Below are 17349 nucleotides of genomic sequence, written 5' to 3'. Positions count from 1 at the left end.
GAGAGAGAGAGAGAGAGAGAGAGAGAGAGAGAGAGAGAGAGAGAGAGAGAGATATTGTGTTAGCGAGCGAAAGTAGTTAGTGTAACGATCGTTAGTGGTGAGAAAGACTGTTGGTATAAATGAGATTGTTTGTTTAAATTTTTTAGTTAGGTTATGACAGTGGTGAATGTTTCGGAGCGAATGTTTTTTTTGATTGACTGCGTCCTGAGTCAGTTGTGTGAACGCTAGATTTATTATTTTTTTACCTGCGAGGAAGTGATTATTGGTTTTAAAAAGTAAGTACAGTTTTGTTTATCTTTGCTTGTCGTGTTTTTGAGTGATAGGAACAATTTATTATTTATCTTTGATTATAGTACGATAGTTCAGTTAGTTAGGAGTGTTCATAAGTGTTTTTTTTTTTTATTTTGGCAGGCCGTGATTCCTCCTTTTTGAGAGAATTTTCTTTGAATGTGGAATTGATTGGTGATGACTTGGCTTATGATAAGGACTTGGAACTGACTGCTCTTTTGAATTTGAATGCAATCGATAGCGACTTGCCCCGTTTGAAGAAATTTTCTTTGGATTATTTTGATGATGATGATGATGATGATGACGATGATGACAACGACGCATTAACCGCCATGAATTGCTCCACTCACCACTTAAGTGCTTTTTGTAGTGGAAAGGTTACTGTTTTGCCACCGAGCTGTGTCAGTGTGCCATTGATAAAGACTGTTTGGACAATTTAGACAAGTGTCTGTGTCCTTATATACTGTAGATATACATAAAATTATTACATATTGGTTGTGGTCTGTTTTAGTTTTAAGTTTGTAAGGTTTTTTTTCTTTTGGTTTATTTGAATGGTGATTAGTTTTAAGTGTTGTTATTTTGATTGTGGGTGTTTTTTTTTTTTTTTGTAAAGCGTTTAGTTTTAAGGAATATAGTTGTAAGGTTATGTTTTGTTTTTATGTCCTTTCTGCCTAAAAGTCCAGTTTATGATAAAGTAAGGAGAAAGTTTGTGTTGCAGAGACAATTGTCTGTTAGAGTGATTCAGGGTGTGGGGGTTGTTCTTGCGACATCCCGCCACATTATTTTGGCGCCCGAACAGGGACTGCCGAGGTGGGATTGAAGCTGGACTCTTTGACAAAGGACTGATAGGATTAGGAATTAGATTTAAGGCTGAAGAACAGGCTGATGAAAAATGGAAGAACAGTTAAGGGGTTTGAAGGAGGAATTGCGGCTGAGTAAGGAGCGTGAGGAGAAGTTGTTGCAAGAGAATAAGTGGTTAAGGTGTGAGAATGAGGAGATGCATAGGAAACTGAGGGAAATTCAGGGAACTGTAAAGAGAGTGGAAGAGGGTGTTGAGATGAGGATGCGAGATAATGAAGAACGAATGGAGAAACGAATGGAAGATATGATGGGGCAAGTAATGGGGATGATGAAAACTATAATGGGTAAAGGTGCAGTCGGAGGAGTGTCCTCAGTTTCAGGTTATGGGTTGATAGTGGATGAGAAGGCTAAGGTTAGTGATAATGGGAAAGGAAGTGATAGTGATAGTAATAGTAATAGTGATAGTGAGATTGAAGATAAGGGAATTAGGCATAGTAAGGATGAACAAAAATGTAATAGGAAGAATAAGAAAGGTAAAAGTGATGTAAAGAAAGAGAAGAAAAAGTGTCAGGATGATAGCAAGGATGATCGTGAATGGGTGAAAGTGGTAAGTAAGAAAAAGGGGTAAGAAGGGAATGGTTAAGGATAGGAATTTAAGTGTGGAAGTGGATTCATTATATTCAAATGAGGAAGAAGGTAACAAGGCAGTAGACAGTGATGATAGCAGTGAGAATGAACGTGATGTGTGTAAGACTGTTTATGAGAGAGGTACCTCGGTGTGAAAGGTTCAATGAGCATAGTAGTAGGGATGTATACGAGTTTTTCAATGAGTATGAGAGGTATTGTCAGGATAAGTATGGTGATAATAAAAGAGTTTGGGCTAGGGAGTTAGGAGAATATTTGACTGGGTATTTGTTGACGATGTATGGAGTGATAATGAGTGTAGGTGACGTTGATTATGAAAGTGTGAAAAAGAGAATAATTGAGCAGGTAAAACGTATGAAAGGGAGTGTTAGGTATAAGCGTAAGAATGATTTTGATGAAGCACGGATGAATGCAGGAGAAGCGATATCGATGTATGTATGTAGGTTGGAAACTTTAGCAAGGAAGAAGTATGGGGATGAAGGTATAAATGAGAATAAGGAGTTAATGAGGAAGTTTTGGGCAACAGTACCTGAGAAGGTGTGTGAATTCATTAATTTGAAACGCAAAGAGAAAATGAGGTAGACGCAAGAGAGATTGACATGGGATGATATACTAGAGATAGTTGAGGATTATGAGTTAGATAGGTGCATGAAAGAAAGTAAATCTGTGAGTGTAAGAACTGGAATGGAGGAAAGTGTGCCAGAATTTGTTAGTTTTAGAGATGCTGTTATGAGAGGACCGATGAGGGGAGCTGATAGTGTAGTAGATAGGAGTGTTAGGGCGAGTAATGTGGGAATACCTGTAAGGACAAATGAAGGGTTTAGGCAAGGGAATCAGGTTTGGAGGGATAGGAGTGCTAGTGCGCCGCAAAGTAGGTCAGGTAGTTGTATCTGTGAAGAGAAGTGTTATAGATGTGGGAAAGTAGGACATAAGAAGAATTAATGTAGATGGGCTCTAGGTGCTTGTTTTGGATGTGGTGAGGTAGGGCATAGAATTAGTGAGTGCAAGAAAGAGAAAGGGATAAAATATTATCGATGTAATATGACTGGGCACATAGCGAGTGGATGTCGGAGTAATCGTACAAATGTGATTTGCGGTAATTGTGGTAAGGATGGTCATTATGCTAGAATGTGCAAGGAGCCACGGGGTAAGTGTACTGAATGTGGTGCAGATGGGCATGTAGCTAGGGTATGTAGGAAGAAGGGAGTAAATCAGCCAGGATGTTCGGGAAACTAGAGTGTAAGAGGGTTCAGCTGGGTGAGTCCTCCTGTGTGTGTGGCAGGAATAGGATTAATGTTTGTGAGAATGGGATGAGTAATTGGTTGGAAATGAGCAAATATGAATCTTGTATGCATGAGAAATTAGGGCTGGAAAATAAACAATTAGTGTTAGTTGAATATAGGAAAAAGAGGCGTTTGAAAGTTTTAAGTGAGGAGAAAGTGCAAGGGAAATTTATAGGAATAGGTAAGAATACGAATAAGTATGACAAGTGTGTAAATATGCAAGTGTGTATGGAAGATAAATGTGTTAATACAGTTGAATCATGGCTGAGTATGAATGATACCTATAGTGTGTGTGGCTTTTCCTCAGGTGATGTAAAAGAAAGGATGACGAATGCGAGAGTGAGAGATAGGAGAATGATTAGTAGCATGAATGAATCTTTTACTAAAGTTAAGAATGTTTTTGATGAAATGGATGAACTGTTTACAGAAATGAGTGTAATTATAGGGCCAGATGAGAACGAGGTAGATTTGATTGTACATGATATATTAGATGATAGGGATTTAGATAGGAATAGTGTTAATGTAGCGAAGGATTGTGATAAGGAAGAAGTGAATGAGAGAGTATATGGGGGCCCAGTTACTCGGAGTAGAGGTCCCGTTCCCGAATGCGACTGGGTTATGAAGAAATAAAATGTAAGTTTCGTGTGAGTAGGATTTGGCAAAGTAAGGGGGGAGGAATGTGGAGGATTTATTTTTGCTTTATATTTTGTTTTTTGCCAAATCCTGTGAGAGAGAGAGAGAGAGAGAGAGAGAGAGAGAGAGAGAGAGAGAGAGAGAGAGAGAGAGAGAGAGAGAGATAGAGAGAGATATTGTCTTAGCGAGCGAAAGTAGTTAGTGTAACGATCGTTAGTGGTGAGAAAGACTGTTGGTATAAACGAGATTGTTTGTTTACATTTTTTAGTTAGGTTATGACAGTGGTGAATGTTTCGGAGCGAATGTTTTTTTTGATTGACTGCGTCCTGAGTCAGTTGTGTGAACGCTGGATCTATTATTTTTTTACCAGCGAGGAAGTGATTATTGGTTTTAAAAAGTAAGTACAGTTTTGTTTATCTTTGCTTGTCGTGTTTGTGAGTGATAGGAACAATTTATTATTTATCTTTGATTATAGTGCGATAGTTCAGTTAGTTAGGAGTGTTCATAAGTGTTTTTTTTTTTTATTTTGGCAGGCCGTGATTCCTCCTTTTTGAGAGAATTTTCTTTGAATGTGGAATTGATTGGTGATGACTTGGCTTATGATAAGGACTTGGAACTGACTGCTCTTTTGAATTTGAATGCAATCGATAGCGACTTGTCCTGTTTGAAGAAATTTTCTTTGGATTATTTTGATGATGATGATGATGATGATGAGGATGATGACAACGACGTATTAACCGCCATAAATTGCTCCACTCACCACTTAAGTGCTTTTTGTAGTGGAAAGGTTACTGTTTTGCCACCGAGCTGTGTCAGTGTGCCATTGATAAAGACTGTTTGGACAATTTAGACAAGTGTCTGTGTCCTTATATACTGTATATATACATAAAATTATTACATATTGGTTGTGGTCTGTTTTAGTTTTAAGTTTGTAAGGTTTTTTTTTCTTTTGGTTAATTTGAATGGTGATTAGTTTTAAGTGTTGTTATTTTGATTGTGGGTGTTTTTTCTTTTTTGTAAAGCGTTTAGTTTCAAGGAATATAGTTGTAAGGTTATGTTTTGTTTTTATGTCCTTTTTGCCTAAGAGTCCAGTTTATGATAAAGTAAGGAGAAAGTTTGTGTTGCAGAGACAATTGTCTGTTAGAGTGATTCAGGGTGTGGGGGTTGTTCTTGTGACATCCCGCCACAATATTCTCTGGGGGTGAAAATTGACTAATACATTTAAAATTTCCGTGATCTCAGTCTTTCTTTGTCTCGAGGGAATGCAATTGTTGGTAGAGTCATTTTGTTATTGCCATAGTTAATCGCAATGAACAATTTTTTTTTTAATGAATAAATCAATAAAAAAAAACGTTTACTCGTATTCTACTAAGGATTAATCTCCTTTCATTGGATATGCAATAATAATAATAATAATAATAATAATAATGTGGTAACCTTCCTTGACTGGTAAACGCCAAACTTGGGTTCTAGTCCCACACAAACTTGTTAGTTTCCTCGGTCGCTGCAACCTCACCATCCTTGTGAGCTATAGATAGGGGGCTTTGGGGGAGCCATTCCCTGGCCCTCCTTGGTCCTAGCTTGGGTGGAGAGGGGGCTTGGGTACTGATCATATGTATATATAGTTAGGCTCTATGACATTCCCCTGTTTGCTAGGGCAATGTCACTGTCCCTTGCCTCTGTCATTCATGAGCGGCCTTCAAAGCTTTTAAAACAGAGTGCTCGAGTGTACCCTAAAGCAAGAGAACTCTAACCCAAGACATTTGAAGATAATGGCACAACGGCTATAACGTAAACACCAGTTATTACTACTTAGGTACTGCTCCTATAGAATAAATAGAAGATTTCAATAGCATCATTCTCTACAGCACAGAGACACAAGATAGGACAAAACCCATTTCACTGAACTTTGGGACATTTGATGTAGCATTTCATTTACAACCTTAGTGCAATTTATTTCAACATTTGCAACAGAGCAAGTGTCTGGGCTAACCGCTCGTCCCACGAACACAAGAAGAGGAATCGAGCCACCCATTGAGATACCACCGCTAGAGAGTTATTGGGTCTTTTGACTGGCCAGACAGTACTACATTGCACTCTTCTCTCTGGTTACGGTTAATTTTTCCTTTGCCTACACATACACCGATTAATCAGGCGTATTTCTTACAAATTCTCCTCTGTCCTCATACACCTGACAACACTGACATTACCAAAAAATTCGTCTTCATCGAAGGGGTTAACTACTGCACTGTAATTGTTCAGTGGCCACTTTCCTCTTGGTAAGGATAGAAGAGACTCTTTACCTATGGTAAGCAGCTCTTCTAGGAGAAGGACACTACAAAATCAAACTATTGTTCTCTAGTCTTGGGTAGAGCTAAAGCCCCTGTACCATGGTCTAACACTGTCCTGGGTTAGAGTTCTCTTGCTTGAGGGTACACTCGGGGACACTATTCTGTCTTATTTCTCTTCCTCTTGTTTTGTTGAAGTTTTTATAGTTTATATAGGATATTTTATTTTGGTGGTGTTGTTGTTCTTAAAATATTTTCTTTTTCCTTGTTTCCTTTCCTCACTGAACTACTTTTCCCCGTTGGAGCCCTTGGGCTTATAGCCTCTTGCTTTTTCAACTAGGGTTGTAGCTTAGTTAGTAATAATAAAAATAATAAGAGTATTGTACAAAAGAGTACAATATCTGGTGTCTCTCAGAGAGTTGTTTATGCAACGCGCTTGTTATACCTGTTAGTTATAAGCCATTTTGAGGGTTAATTAAGGGTCTTGAGAGAAAACTCTTTGCAAACAGAAAGATATAGATTAAATATTTTTTTTTTATCATGAATTACTATGCTAATGAAGATATACACGATTATTGATTTGGCAGGAGAGTGAATTATTTTCAGTTATGTCTTAGGCTTTTTCTACAGAAAACGAATTGAAATACAAGAATATTTCGTGACAGAAACTACCATGTATCAATTATACCTAAAATGAGTTATTTGTTTGAGACAAATTGAAAATGAATTGTTGTGTTGTTGAATTCTGACCAGGGGTTGTGGTGGTCTACTGGAACCATCCCTGCTTGGTGATCGCCAGACTGGGGTTCAAGCCATGGTCAAGCTCTATAGTTTCTTGTAGTGTCTACAACTTCACTATACTTGTAAGTTAAGCATGGGTTGTTCTGGGAGCCTATAGGTCTACCTGCTGAGTCATCAGCAGTCATTGCCTGGAACATCCCCTGTCGTAGCTTGGGTGGAGAGGGGCTTGAACGCTGATCATATGTATATACGGTCAGTCAGTGTCTAGGGCATTGTCCTGCTAGCTAGGATAAATTCGCTCTCCCTTGCCTCTGCCATTCGTGAGTGGCCTTTATACTAGGGCCTGGTTACAAATTGAACAAACATAACAAATGAAAAAAATAGAATATTCTAGCTAAGAGATTGCATTACTTTAACATAAATGGTAAGTGAAAACCACGTTAGAATTATAGGCTAAAAGTTGAGTGCATACTTCAGTAATACCTCCACCGTCTTTCGAAGTGCCCTGGAAATATTACCACCTCACAGAATACTGAGTAGAAACAGTATTACCTCTAGGTCATCAAAGGGTTGAGTAGAAATGCCACGTACCTTGTCAATTACTTAGTACTAATCTAATATACTTGTTTATTATCTGAATTACCCGACGAGGCTGATATACCATAACATCAGAATTTGGAGATTTGGGATAATTGATAAAGCAACCAAATTAGAGGAGCTAAACGTATAGAGGTGATTGTAAGTTCAAGATTTATTGTATTTGATTTTGGCAATGTTAATCAGAGTACGAAAATATTTCTTCACTCATCCAACTGTCAGTGTTTATTTGCATATAAGAATTTTTCACCATTATTATAACATTTTCTCAGGGTATATACAATTTACCACTAAATTACATAAACACAAACAAGAGCAATGAGAGATTTCCATCTTCCCCAAAGGTTAATGGGGTCGTCCTTGACCTTAGATCTATCTGTGGTGGTAATTTCGTCAAATTTCGTTGACTAGTTTTGACGTAATCCTGTCCACAAAGAGACACACACACACAAATAAATAAATTGATAAACCGAATTAATTTGATAACCTCCTTGGCGGAGGTAACAAGTAAGTAATAGATCATTCAATGTATACCATTTTTATGTATTTGTAAATCTATTATTGTAGCAGTGAGACATTTCAGAAATCTAAGATATAACTACCTCTGACTTCCAGGAAACATAAATTGGATTAATTCATATAAATATCCACAGTCATAACTTTCATGCTTTTTCGTTATGTCTTTGAAAAGGAGATTTAAAATTATTATTATTATTATTATTATTATTATTATTATTATTATTATTATTATTATTATTATTATTATTATTATTATTATTATTATTATTATTATTATTATTATTCAATGAAAATTAATAAATATCTTCACGAAAAAAAACACATTAGCATTAGCATTTATAGTCTTATTCTAAGGTAGAGAAAAACTTCGTGGTATTTAATCACTCAAACATTTCCTGATATCTTCTTGACCTTTATGGCTGAAGTAAGACCATTATGTCCACATAACTGCAAGGTGTTGGAATATCAATTGCCAGGGATTCCTGGATTTCAGAAAAGTACATGGAATTATGGGTAAGGTTATTTCCTTCGGCAACCACAGACGCTCAGCAAAAAAAGAAACACGTTTCGACATAAATAAAGTAAATTGATTTTTCAAATATTGATAAAAATATAAAAAATCCCAAAAGTGAAAAATTTTAATTTTGATTATGATATCTGCTCTAGACTTGTGTTATTTATATATTATTCAGAAATATTTTTTATTTTTTTTTCTTGATATCACTACATTGGGTCAATGGATCTTCATAAGTTCAAACGTGCAGTGAATGATTTTATGTTGAACAGTTTGACAAAGTCTCTCTTCATAGTTTTTAAATGACAGATCTATTTCAATGTTGTTGTTTTTTTATATATATCTTATATTCCTTATTCGGTACTTTTCATATAGATTATCTATTTCATTATTTCCTTTCCTCACTGGGCTGCTTTTTTTCCTGTTGGAGTCCTTGGGCTTACAGCATCCTGCTTTTCCAACTAGGGTTATAGCTTAGATGGTAATAATAATAATAATAATAATAATAATAATAATAATATTAATAATAATAATAATAATAATAATAATATTTTTTTCAGAATTACTGCAATTGAATGATCTATCAAAATCTAAATTGGTAGAATAATTCTGGATCACGGTTTTAATGTGACTATCTCAAAATATTTTTAATATTTAATATTTTGACAACAATTACAGCCAGTAATTGGGAAATCTGCTGTATGCAGTAATTCTAAAAAGAAGATAATGGGAGCGAGAAGACAGCACAAGATCAATTCAACTGAATCAGCCATTGTCTTTAAGAACACTTGCCTTGAATAGGGTCTATTACCTAATAATAATAATAATAATAATAATAATAATAATAATAATAATAATAATAATAATAATAATAATAATAATAATAATAATAATAATAATAATAATAATAAATGTGCCGAAAAAAAGATGGACAGAGTAACAGAACTCTTGCTTTGAGTGAAAAAGGAAAATATTAAACCATAAAATCCAATGAATCTTCAATTTATTTTTATTTCAAATATAATTTTTAACAAGTGTGACAAAATGGTTTCTTTGTGCATTGCCTCTAATCTGAAATGAAAGTGTTTAAGCGTAGGTTATACAGAGATGAAACTGGATTTTGTTCAACGAAAAAAATTGGCCAAATTACAGCAAGAATTAATATGACATTAGATATATGACATTCCTTCTCCATCATGAGGCTCAATATTACACGGGATTCTATAAGTTATATTTTAGCCGTTATAAGTTGTGGAAAGTTCAGACTTGCAGTAAATAATTTTCTATGTTGAACAGGCTGACATAAGTCTCTTTTTATAGTTTATATATGAAATATCTGTTTTAATGTTGTTTCAAATGCCTTTTATAGCAACGTCTTGCAAGAACAGAGCCTAAAGGAATGAGGTGCTTGAAACAATTTCAGTCTGTCTCAAAGTTTGGTCGCATTCATCAGGATGACAGCTGGCAAGAATTGTCGCGAGTTGAGCACAAATGACGTCTCTCTCTCTCTCTCTCTCTCTCTCTCTCTCTCTCTCTCTCTCTCTCTCGATTTAAAATTTCATGATCTAGAAAATTCTTACTAAAATCTCGTTCATCTGGCAACTCTAACCCCTTTACAGTAGTAGAAATATGACAGTCTTATGGTGACATCAAGTCTTGTATTAGAGATTCAAGGTAGTATGTTGGCCAGGGCGCCAGCTACCTATTGACATACTATCCTAGAGATATCTGGGGTCCTTTGACTGGCCACAGAGTACTACATTGGATCCTTTTCTCTGGTTACGGTACACTTTCATTTTAAGTACACATACACCGAATAGTCTGGCCTATTCTTTAGAGATTCTCCTCTGTCTTCATACATCTAACAACACTGAGATTACCGAACAATTCTTCTTTACCCTAGGGGTTAACTACTGTAGTATATTTGTTCAGTGCCCACTTTCCTCCTGGTAAGGGTAGAAGAGACTCTATAGCTAAGGTAAGCAGCTCTTCTAGGAGAAGGACACTCCAAAATCCTCTAGTCTTGGGTAGTGCCATAGCCTCTGTACCATGATCTTTATCTGTCTTGGGTTAGAGTTCTCATGCTTGAGGGTACACTCAGGCAAACTTTTCTTTCTAATTTCTCTTCCTTTGGTTTTGTTAAAGTTATTATATTTTATATAGAAAATATTTATTGAAATGTTGTTACGGTTCTTGAAATATTTTATTTTTCCATGTTTCCTTTCCTCACTGAACTATTTTCCCTGTTGGGATCCTTAGGTTTATACCATCCTGCTTTTCCAACTAGGGTTGTAGCTTAGCAACTAAACATAATAATAATAATAATAATAATAATAATAATAATAATAATAATAATAATAATAATGTGCTAAGGTACTATATATATATATATATATATATACATATAAATATAAATATAAATATATATATATATATATATGTATATATATATATATATATATGTATGTGTGTATATATTCAGTATATATATATATATATATATACATATATGAATATATATATATATATATATATATATTTATATATATATATATATATATACATATATATATATATATATAAATATATATATATATATATATGTATATATATATATATATATATGTATATATATATATATATATGTGTGTGTGTATATATGCATATATAGATATACATGATATATGAATATATATATATATATATATATATAAAATATACATATATTATGTATATCTATATATGCGTGTATACACACATACATATATATATATATATATCTATATATATATATATATATATATGTATGTGTGTATACACGCATATATAGATATACATAATATATGTATATTTTATATATAATATATATATATATATACATATATACATATATATATATATATATATATTTATATAAATATAAAGACACACACACATATATATATATATATATATTAATATATATATATATAAAAATATACACACACACATATATATATATATATATAAGTATATATATATATATATATATATAAGTATATATATATATATATATATATATACAAACACAGAGGACAATAGCAAACGAAGCTGTTTCCAGTCCACTGCAGGTCAAAGGACTCAGATGTCCTTTTTGGATTTCATTTCTGGAGTTTGGCCTGTTTTCATCACTACACTGGCCACTGCCGATTAGTGATGGTGGTAAACTGTAATCTGCTCTCTCACTTCATACTAACCTAGTAGGACTGACCTTGGCTAGTATAGCTTTGCTGATCATGGCGATTTATAAATCCTTTTATCATATATATATATATATATATATGTGTGTGTGTGTGTGTGTGTGTGTGCGTTTATCTTCGAATAATGATGGTTTTTATGTTAACTGTTTCCACTTCTTATGCCAAAATGAGGTTGAGCAGAACTTGAAAGGCCAGTTCATCAGATTGCCAAGCACAGACGCTTCCAAAACCCTCTCCCCCAATAGGGCGGACGAGGTTGTACTCATGTTCACTCTCCCCCCCACGTTAGGACCTAAGCCCTAATTGATCTAGGTAGCTTGGGGATGAAGATTGAGCATATAGATCCATAGAGGGTCTCTTAGAAGCGTTACCAATTTTTTTTTTTTCAGATAAAAAAAACGATTCTACGATTCTATGATTTTATAAGTATTCCAAAATCTCTTTTTTATGGACGCTAGACCAATTTCGTGTAATTATTTCGAAGCCTTTGTTCCTTATTTAGTGATGATTGCATGAAATCGTCGAACATGAAAGTTTTTAATAGGACAAATGATTCACATGACGAGATAAATGTATTCTGTCTAATGCATCTGTGATATGACGTACTTGTATGGATGTGAGTCTGTCCGTGTAACAGTGTGCCTCCAAAAATGCAAATAATATATTTTATGGAATAGATTTGACACGAAATCTATTTAAAGAGTCTGAAAATAACAATCAAATTCTAAGAAAATTCCAATTGATTTGATAAAAAAATATATGAATTTCCAAGTAAAGAATTCGGTGTTCAGTTACTAATATTACTATTACTACTAGCAAGGCTACATCTATAGTTGGGAAGGCTGGATGATATAAGTCTAAGGGTTACTAGACGGGAAAATAGCCCAGGGAGGAAAGAAAATAAATAAATTAAAAAGAAGTAATAAACAATTGTTATTATTATTATTATTATTATTATTATTATTATTATTATTATTATTATTATTATTATTATTATTAAATGCTAAGCTACAACCCTAGTTGGAAAAGCATGATGCTAAAAGACCAGGGGTTCCAACAGGGGAAATAGCCCAGTGAGGATAGGAAAGAATTTATATATTTCCTATATAAACTATAAAAATTTTAACAAAACGAGAGGAAGAGAAACTAGATAGAACAGTGTGCCCGAGTGTACCCTCAAGCAAGAGAACTCTAACCCAAGACAGTGGTAGACCATGGTAAAGAATCTATGGCACTACCCAAGACTAGAGAGGAATGATTTGATTTTATAGTGTCCTCCTCCTAGAAGAGCTGCTTACTATAGCTGAAGAGTCTCTTCTACCCTTACCAAGTTGAAAGTAGCCACTGAACAATTAGAGTACCGTAAGTAACCCCTTGGGTGAAGAACAATTATTTGGCAATCTCAGTGTGGCAAGGTGTATGAGGACAGAGGAGAATCTGTAAAGAATAGGCCAGAATATTCGGTGTCTGTGTAGGAAAAGGGAAAGAACCGTAACCAGAGAGAAGGATCCTATGTAATAGTGTCTGGGTAGTCAAAGGACCCCATAACTTTAGCGGTAGTATCTCAACGAGTTAAAATATATATTTCATATTTTATGTATAAACTATATATATATATATATATATATATGTATACATATATATATATATATATATATATTATCATAAAATGTTATCATGTTTTTATGTTTAAACCCTAAGAAAAATATTTCATCTCTCTAATGATCTACATCATTTAAACCATCTTTTCATGCTCTCTATTTTCCTTGGTATCATTTACCGTTTGAGACATTATGATCCTTTGACTTGGATCAGAATATTTGCCTATTGACTGAATAAGAAATTGATCGGCACAAAACAGAAAATGATCAATCAGGAAAATAGTGTTATTATTATTATTATTATTATTATTATTATTATTATTATTATTATTATTATTATTATTATTATTATTATTATTATTATTATTACTATTATTATTAAAAACCAAGCTACATCCCTAGTTTGAAAAGCAGGGTGCTGTAGGTCCAAGGCATATCAGTTCATTTCTAATAAATCAGTAAATCAAAGTAAAAAATCTTTCAACAGAATTCAGTTAGAGGCTGGGCGCTTGAATGCATATACAGTAGATCAGGGGTTCTCAACCTTCTTGGCCCATGCACCCCTTTCACCATTTGTAATGATGTCATTCACCCCCCCCCCCCCGCCCTTCCTACCTTCCCGTCTTTTCCAAAATTATGTCTCAAAAATTTCACTTTATATAATATGCAAATATTACTAAAAATCCTTTTATTTCTTTTTTTTTTTAAATATATTATAAATTTACAGCTTTACATGGATTATTGTATAATGGAATATTACAAATTATATGCAAATTAGAAATATATATATATATATATATATATATATATATAAACTGGGATAGAAGCGAAATAGTTTTTTATTTATTTATAAGAACTACTTAACAGGCCAAACTGAAGCTAATGCAATAAACAAAAAGTTCGATAGGGTAACAAGTTATTATAAATCTGTAATTATTTTTATTCAGAAGATTATAGTTCATCGATTGACAAAACCTGCAACTTTTTTCTTAGCCAATTCTGGGATACGCGGATGAGTGCTTGAAAGGGCACAACGCAGGTCATTTTCTACCTCTAATCTACTGAAAAAGCCTGACTCACAAAGATATGTTTATACAAACGGAAGCAATACACTGATAGCCATTTCTACCACTTTTGGGTAGGAATCGCAGATCAGAGGCCAAGATTCTGTTATTGATTTCTCATCGAAAATATCTCTTACACCCGAATCAGTTTTTAACTCCAAAAACTTATCTTGACCATCATCAGGAACTTTTTCAACTGACAGTTTGAATGGATTTCTGACTAAATCCAACTCATATCGTCTGAATTAATTTTCCAGTGCTGTCAAATGCTACAAAATTTAATTTTTGCAAATTGTGGAAGCACCTTGTCTTAACCACAAACATCAAGAATGGATGGCAGTTTCTCAAACATTGCATTATTTTCTGCATTTACCCTTTTCTTCCAATTAACAAGCTTGCTCATGAAAGCTTTCAAGGCATCTACGAATTTTATAATGTTTGTATTCCTTCCTTGCATCTGAAGATTCAGTTTATTCAGTTGCTCAAATATATCAACCAAATACACAAGACGCATGATCCATTCCTAATCACTCAGCCAGAAGGGAATTCTGTTTAACCTTGCACTTCAAAACACAATTTGAGCTCATATCTAAGCTCAAATATTTGTTCAGTTACATTTCCTCTTGACAGCCAAAGAACATTCGTGTGAAAAAGAAGCGAATGATGGGTTACATCCATATCAGTACATAATTGCTTGAAAAGTCGTGAGTTGAGTGCCCCTCCCTTGACGAAATTTACAATCTTATTTGTTTGATCCAAAACCTTCTCTAGCGGAGCAGGAAGTATTTTTTAGGCCAGTGCCTGACGATGGATCATACAATGAATGTCTTTCACTTTTGGAGCTCGCTTTTTCACACATACTTGGAATCCTGATTTTGTTCCAAACAAAGCTGGTGCTCCATATGAACAACACCCACTGACATTATCCCACGAAAGATTTTCTGATTCAAAAAAAGATGAAACCTCCAAAATATCAGAGGCCTTGGTAGGTAGTTCAAGAGGAAAACAAAAGAGAAACTCCTCTTTAAATGATCCTGAGTGAACATACCTTGCAAACACCATCAACTGGTAACATGATGCCACATCAGTTGATTCATCAAGTTGATTGAAAATAAGCCAAATGTTGAAGACTTTATCTCCGGCACAACTTGATCCTTGATGTCAGTGGCTATGTCACTCATCCTCCTTTGAACAGTACTGTTTGATAATGGAACCTTCATTCCTTTTCCCAACACAATTTCCACCATTTTGAGAGCGCAAGGCTTGATCAAATTTTCTCCAATTGTATGTTTTTTGATCTGCTTTGCTATTTCAAGTGCTACGACATAGGAAGATTCAGTAATTTTATCGTTTTTCTCTTTAAATTTTTCTGTTGAAACCAGCCTCATCTTTTTGAGAGCATTCCAATGGTGTTCAAAAGTTTTTGTTCTTGTCAACGTGATGAGGATGAACATTTTGCAAATGTTGCCTCATCTCTGGTGGTTTCATAGAATCCTTTGTCAAAGCTTTTCTACAAATAACACATTGGGGCCTTTTTTCTCCACTGATGATGATGGATGTGAATCCATATGCAATATATGAATGGTCATACTTTTTTTTATATATATATATACTCATAATGGGCTCCGAATTCTGTACATCAAAACAAGAAAACGTAAAAATATTAATTGGTTATTTTTACAGACAAAATGTGATATATTTATCCATTATATATTTAATCAGCAACATGACTGACATTAAGTAGTAAATAATGACAGTGAAGCACAAAAAGAATGTGTAAAATACACAAATATGGGAGATTATGGTCCCTGTTAATATCACAAAAACTAAACTAGAGAAGCACAGTCACCAATGTGAGTGCAAGACCAACAAAATACTCACAAAAAATGCAAAGAAAAAAAATTGGTAAATGGGGATTTTTGGCTTCTGGGATTTTGGTATTCTTCTGAAAATATATAGAATAATATAAGAAAGTATAAAAAACAAAAATTAAAAAAAAGATAAAAAATATATAAAATTCTTTAAAGATAAAAAACTAACCTAAGAATATAAGATTTAATTTAAAAAAAAAATATATAATTTATATTTTTAGGGGGTTGTTTAACTAAATAACTTTAGTTTTTTATAGACTTTTTTTATAATTATTATGTTAGTTTTTTATCTTTAGATAATTTTATATACTTTTTTTATTTTTCTATTTATATTTTTATATATTATTCTATATATTTTTAGAAGAATACCAAAATCCCTGAAAAAGCCCAAAATCCCTATTCACCAAAAAAATAACAATTAAAATTATGGCAAAAACTAAAAACAGAAAATACGGACACATGCATGCATAATCAGTGGAAGAAACAAAATTATTGTACTCACTTACTTAGAGTCTTCAAGATAATATCCTGGAAATAAGGTTCACAACGACACTTACTGATGACAATTCAATACTGAAATTGGTATTAGCTTCTCATTTATAGTCCAGGAGTTCCCAACCTTGGGGTTACCAAGTGATTTTCTTGGGGCCTACTTAATTCCCTAGCCATCTGTCTCTTCCTCAGTACCTTTTCTAATCCTAGGAGTAACTTGGGTGGTCACTTGTATATCACTGTCCAATCCATTTTTTCCTGGGCTAGCACAGGATATAATCCCAGTCCACGTGACAGGCCAGATATGCAAAAGCCTATAATTACTCTACTTTCCCATAAACTTACTTCGGTCACAATTCACCCCCTGAAAACCCAAAATTCACCCCTGGGGGTGAATTTCACCCCCATTGTGAACCTCTGCAGTAGATCTACCTGGTGAATCGTTAGTAGCCATTCCCTGGCCCTCCCAGGCCATAGGTTGGGTGGTGAGTCATTAATAGCCATTCTCTGGCCTTCCCTGGCCATAGGTTGGGTGGTGAGTCATCAGTAGCCATCTCCTGGCCCTCCCTTGTTATAGGTTGGGTTGCAGGAGGCATGGAAACTGACCTGATCTTGTACATATATTGTTGTTCTGTAGGACATTGCACTGTTCTTTGACTTGGCAGATATTCTATACAGAGTAATTCAAAAGCAGAAGATCCTAAAGAGCACAGATTAACTCCCATAAAGAAACTTTAGGTACTTAGATGGATTTTAAAGTTCTTTTTTATATT

The sequence above is a fragment of the Palaemon carinicauda genome, chromosome 32 (assembly GCF_036898095.1).
Source record: "Palaemon carinicauda isolate YSFRI2023 chromosome 32, ASM3689809v2, whole genome shotgun sequence".
NCBI classification, from domain to species: domain Eukaryota; kingdom Metazoa; phylum Arthropoda; class Malacostraca; order Decapoda; family Palaemonidae; genus Palaemon; species Palaemon carinicauda.
This window is presented reverse-complemented; position numbering follows the sequence as displayed.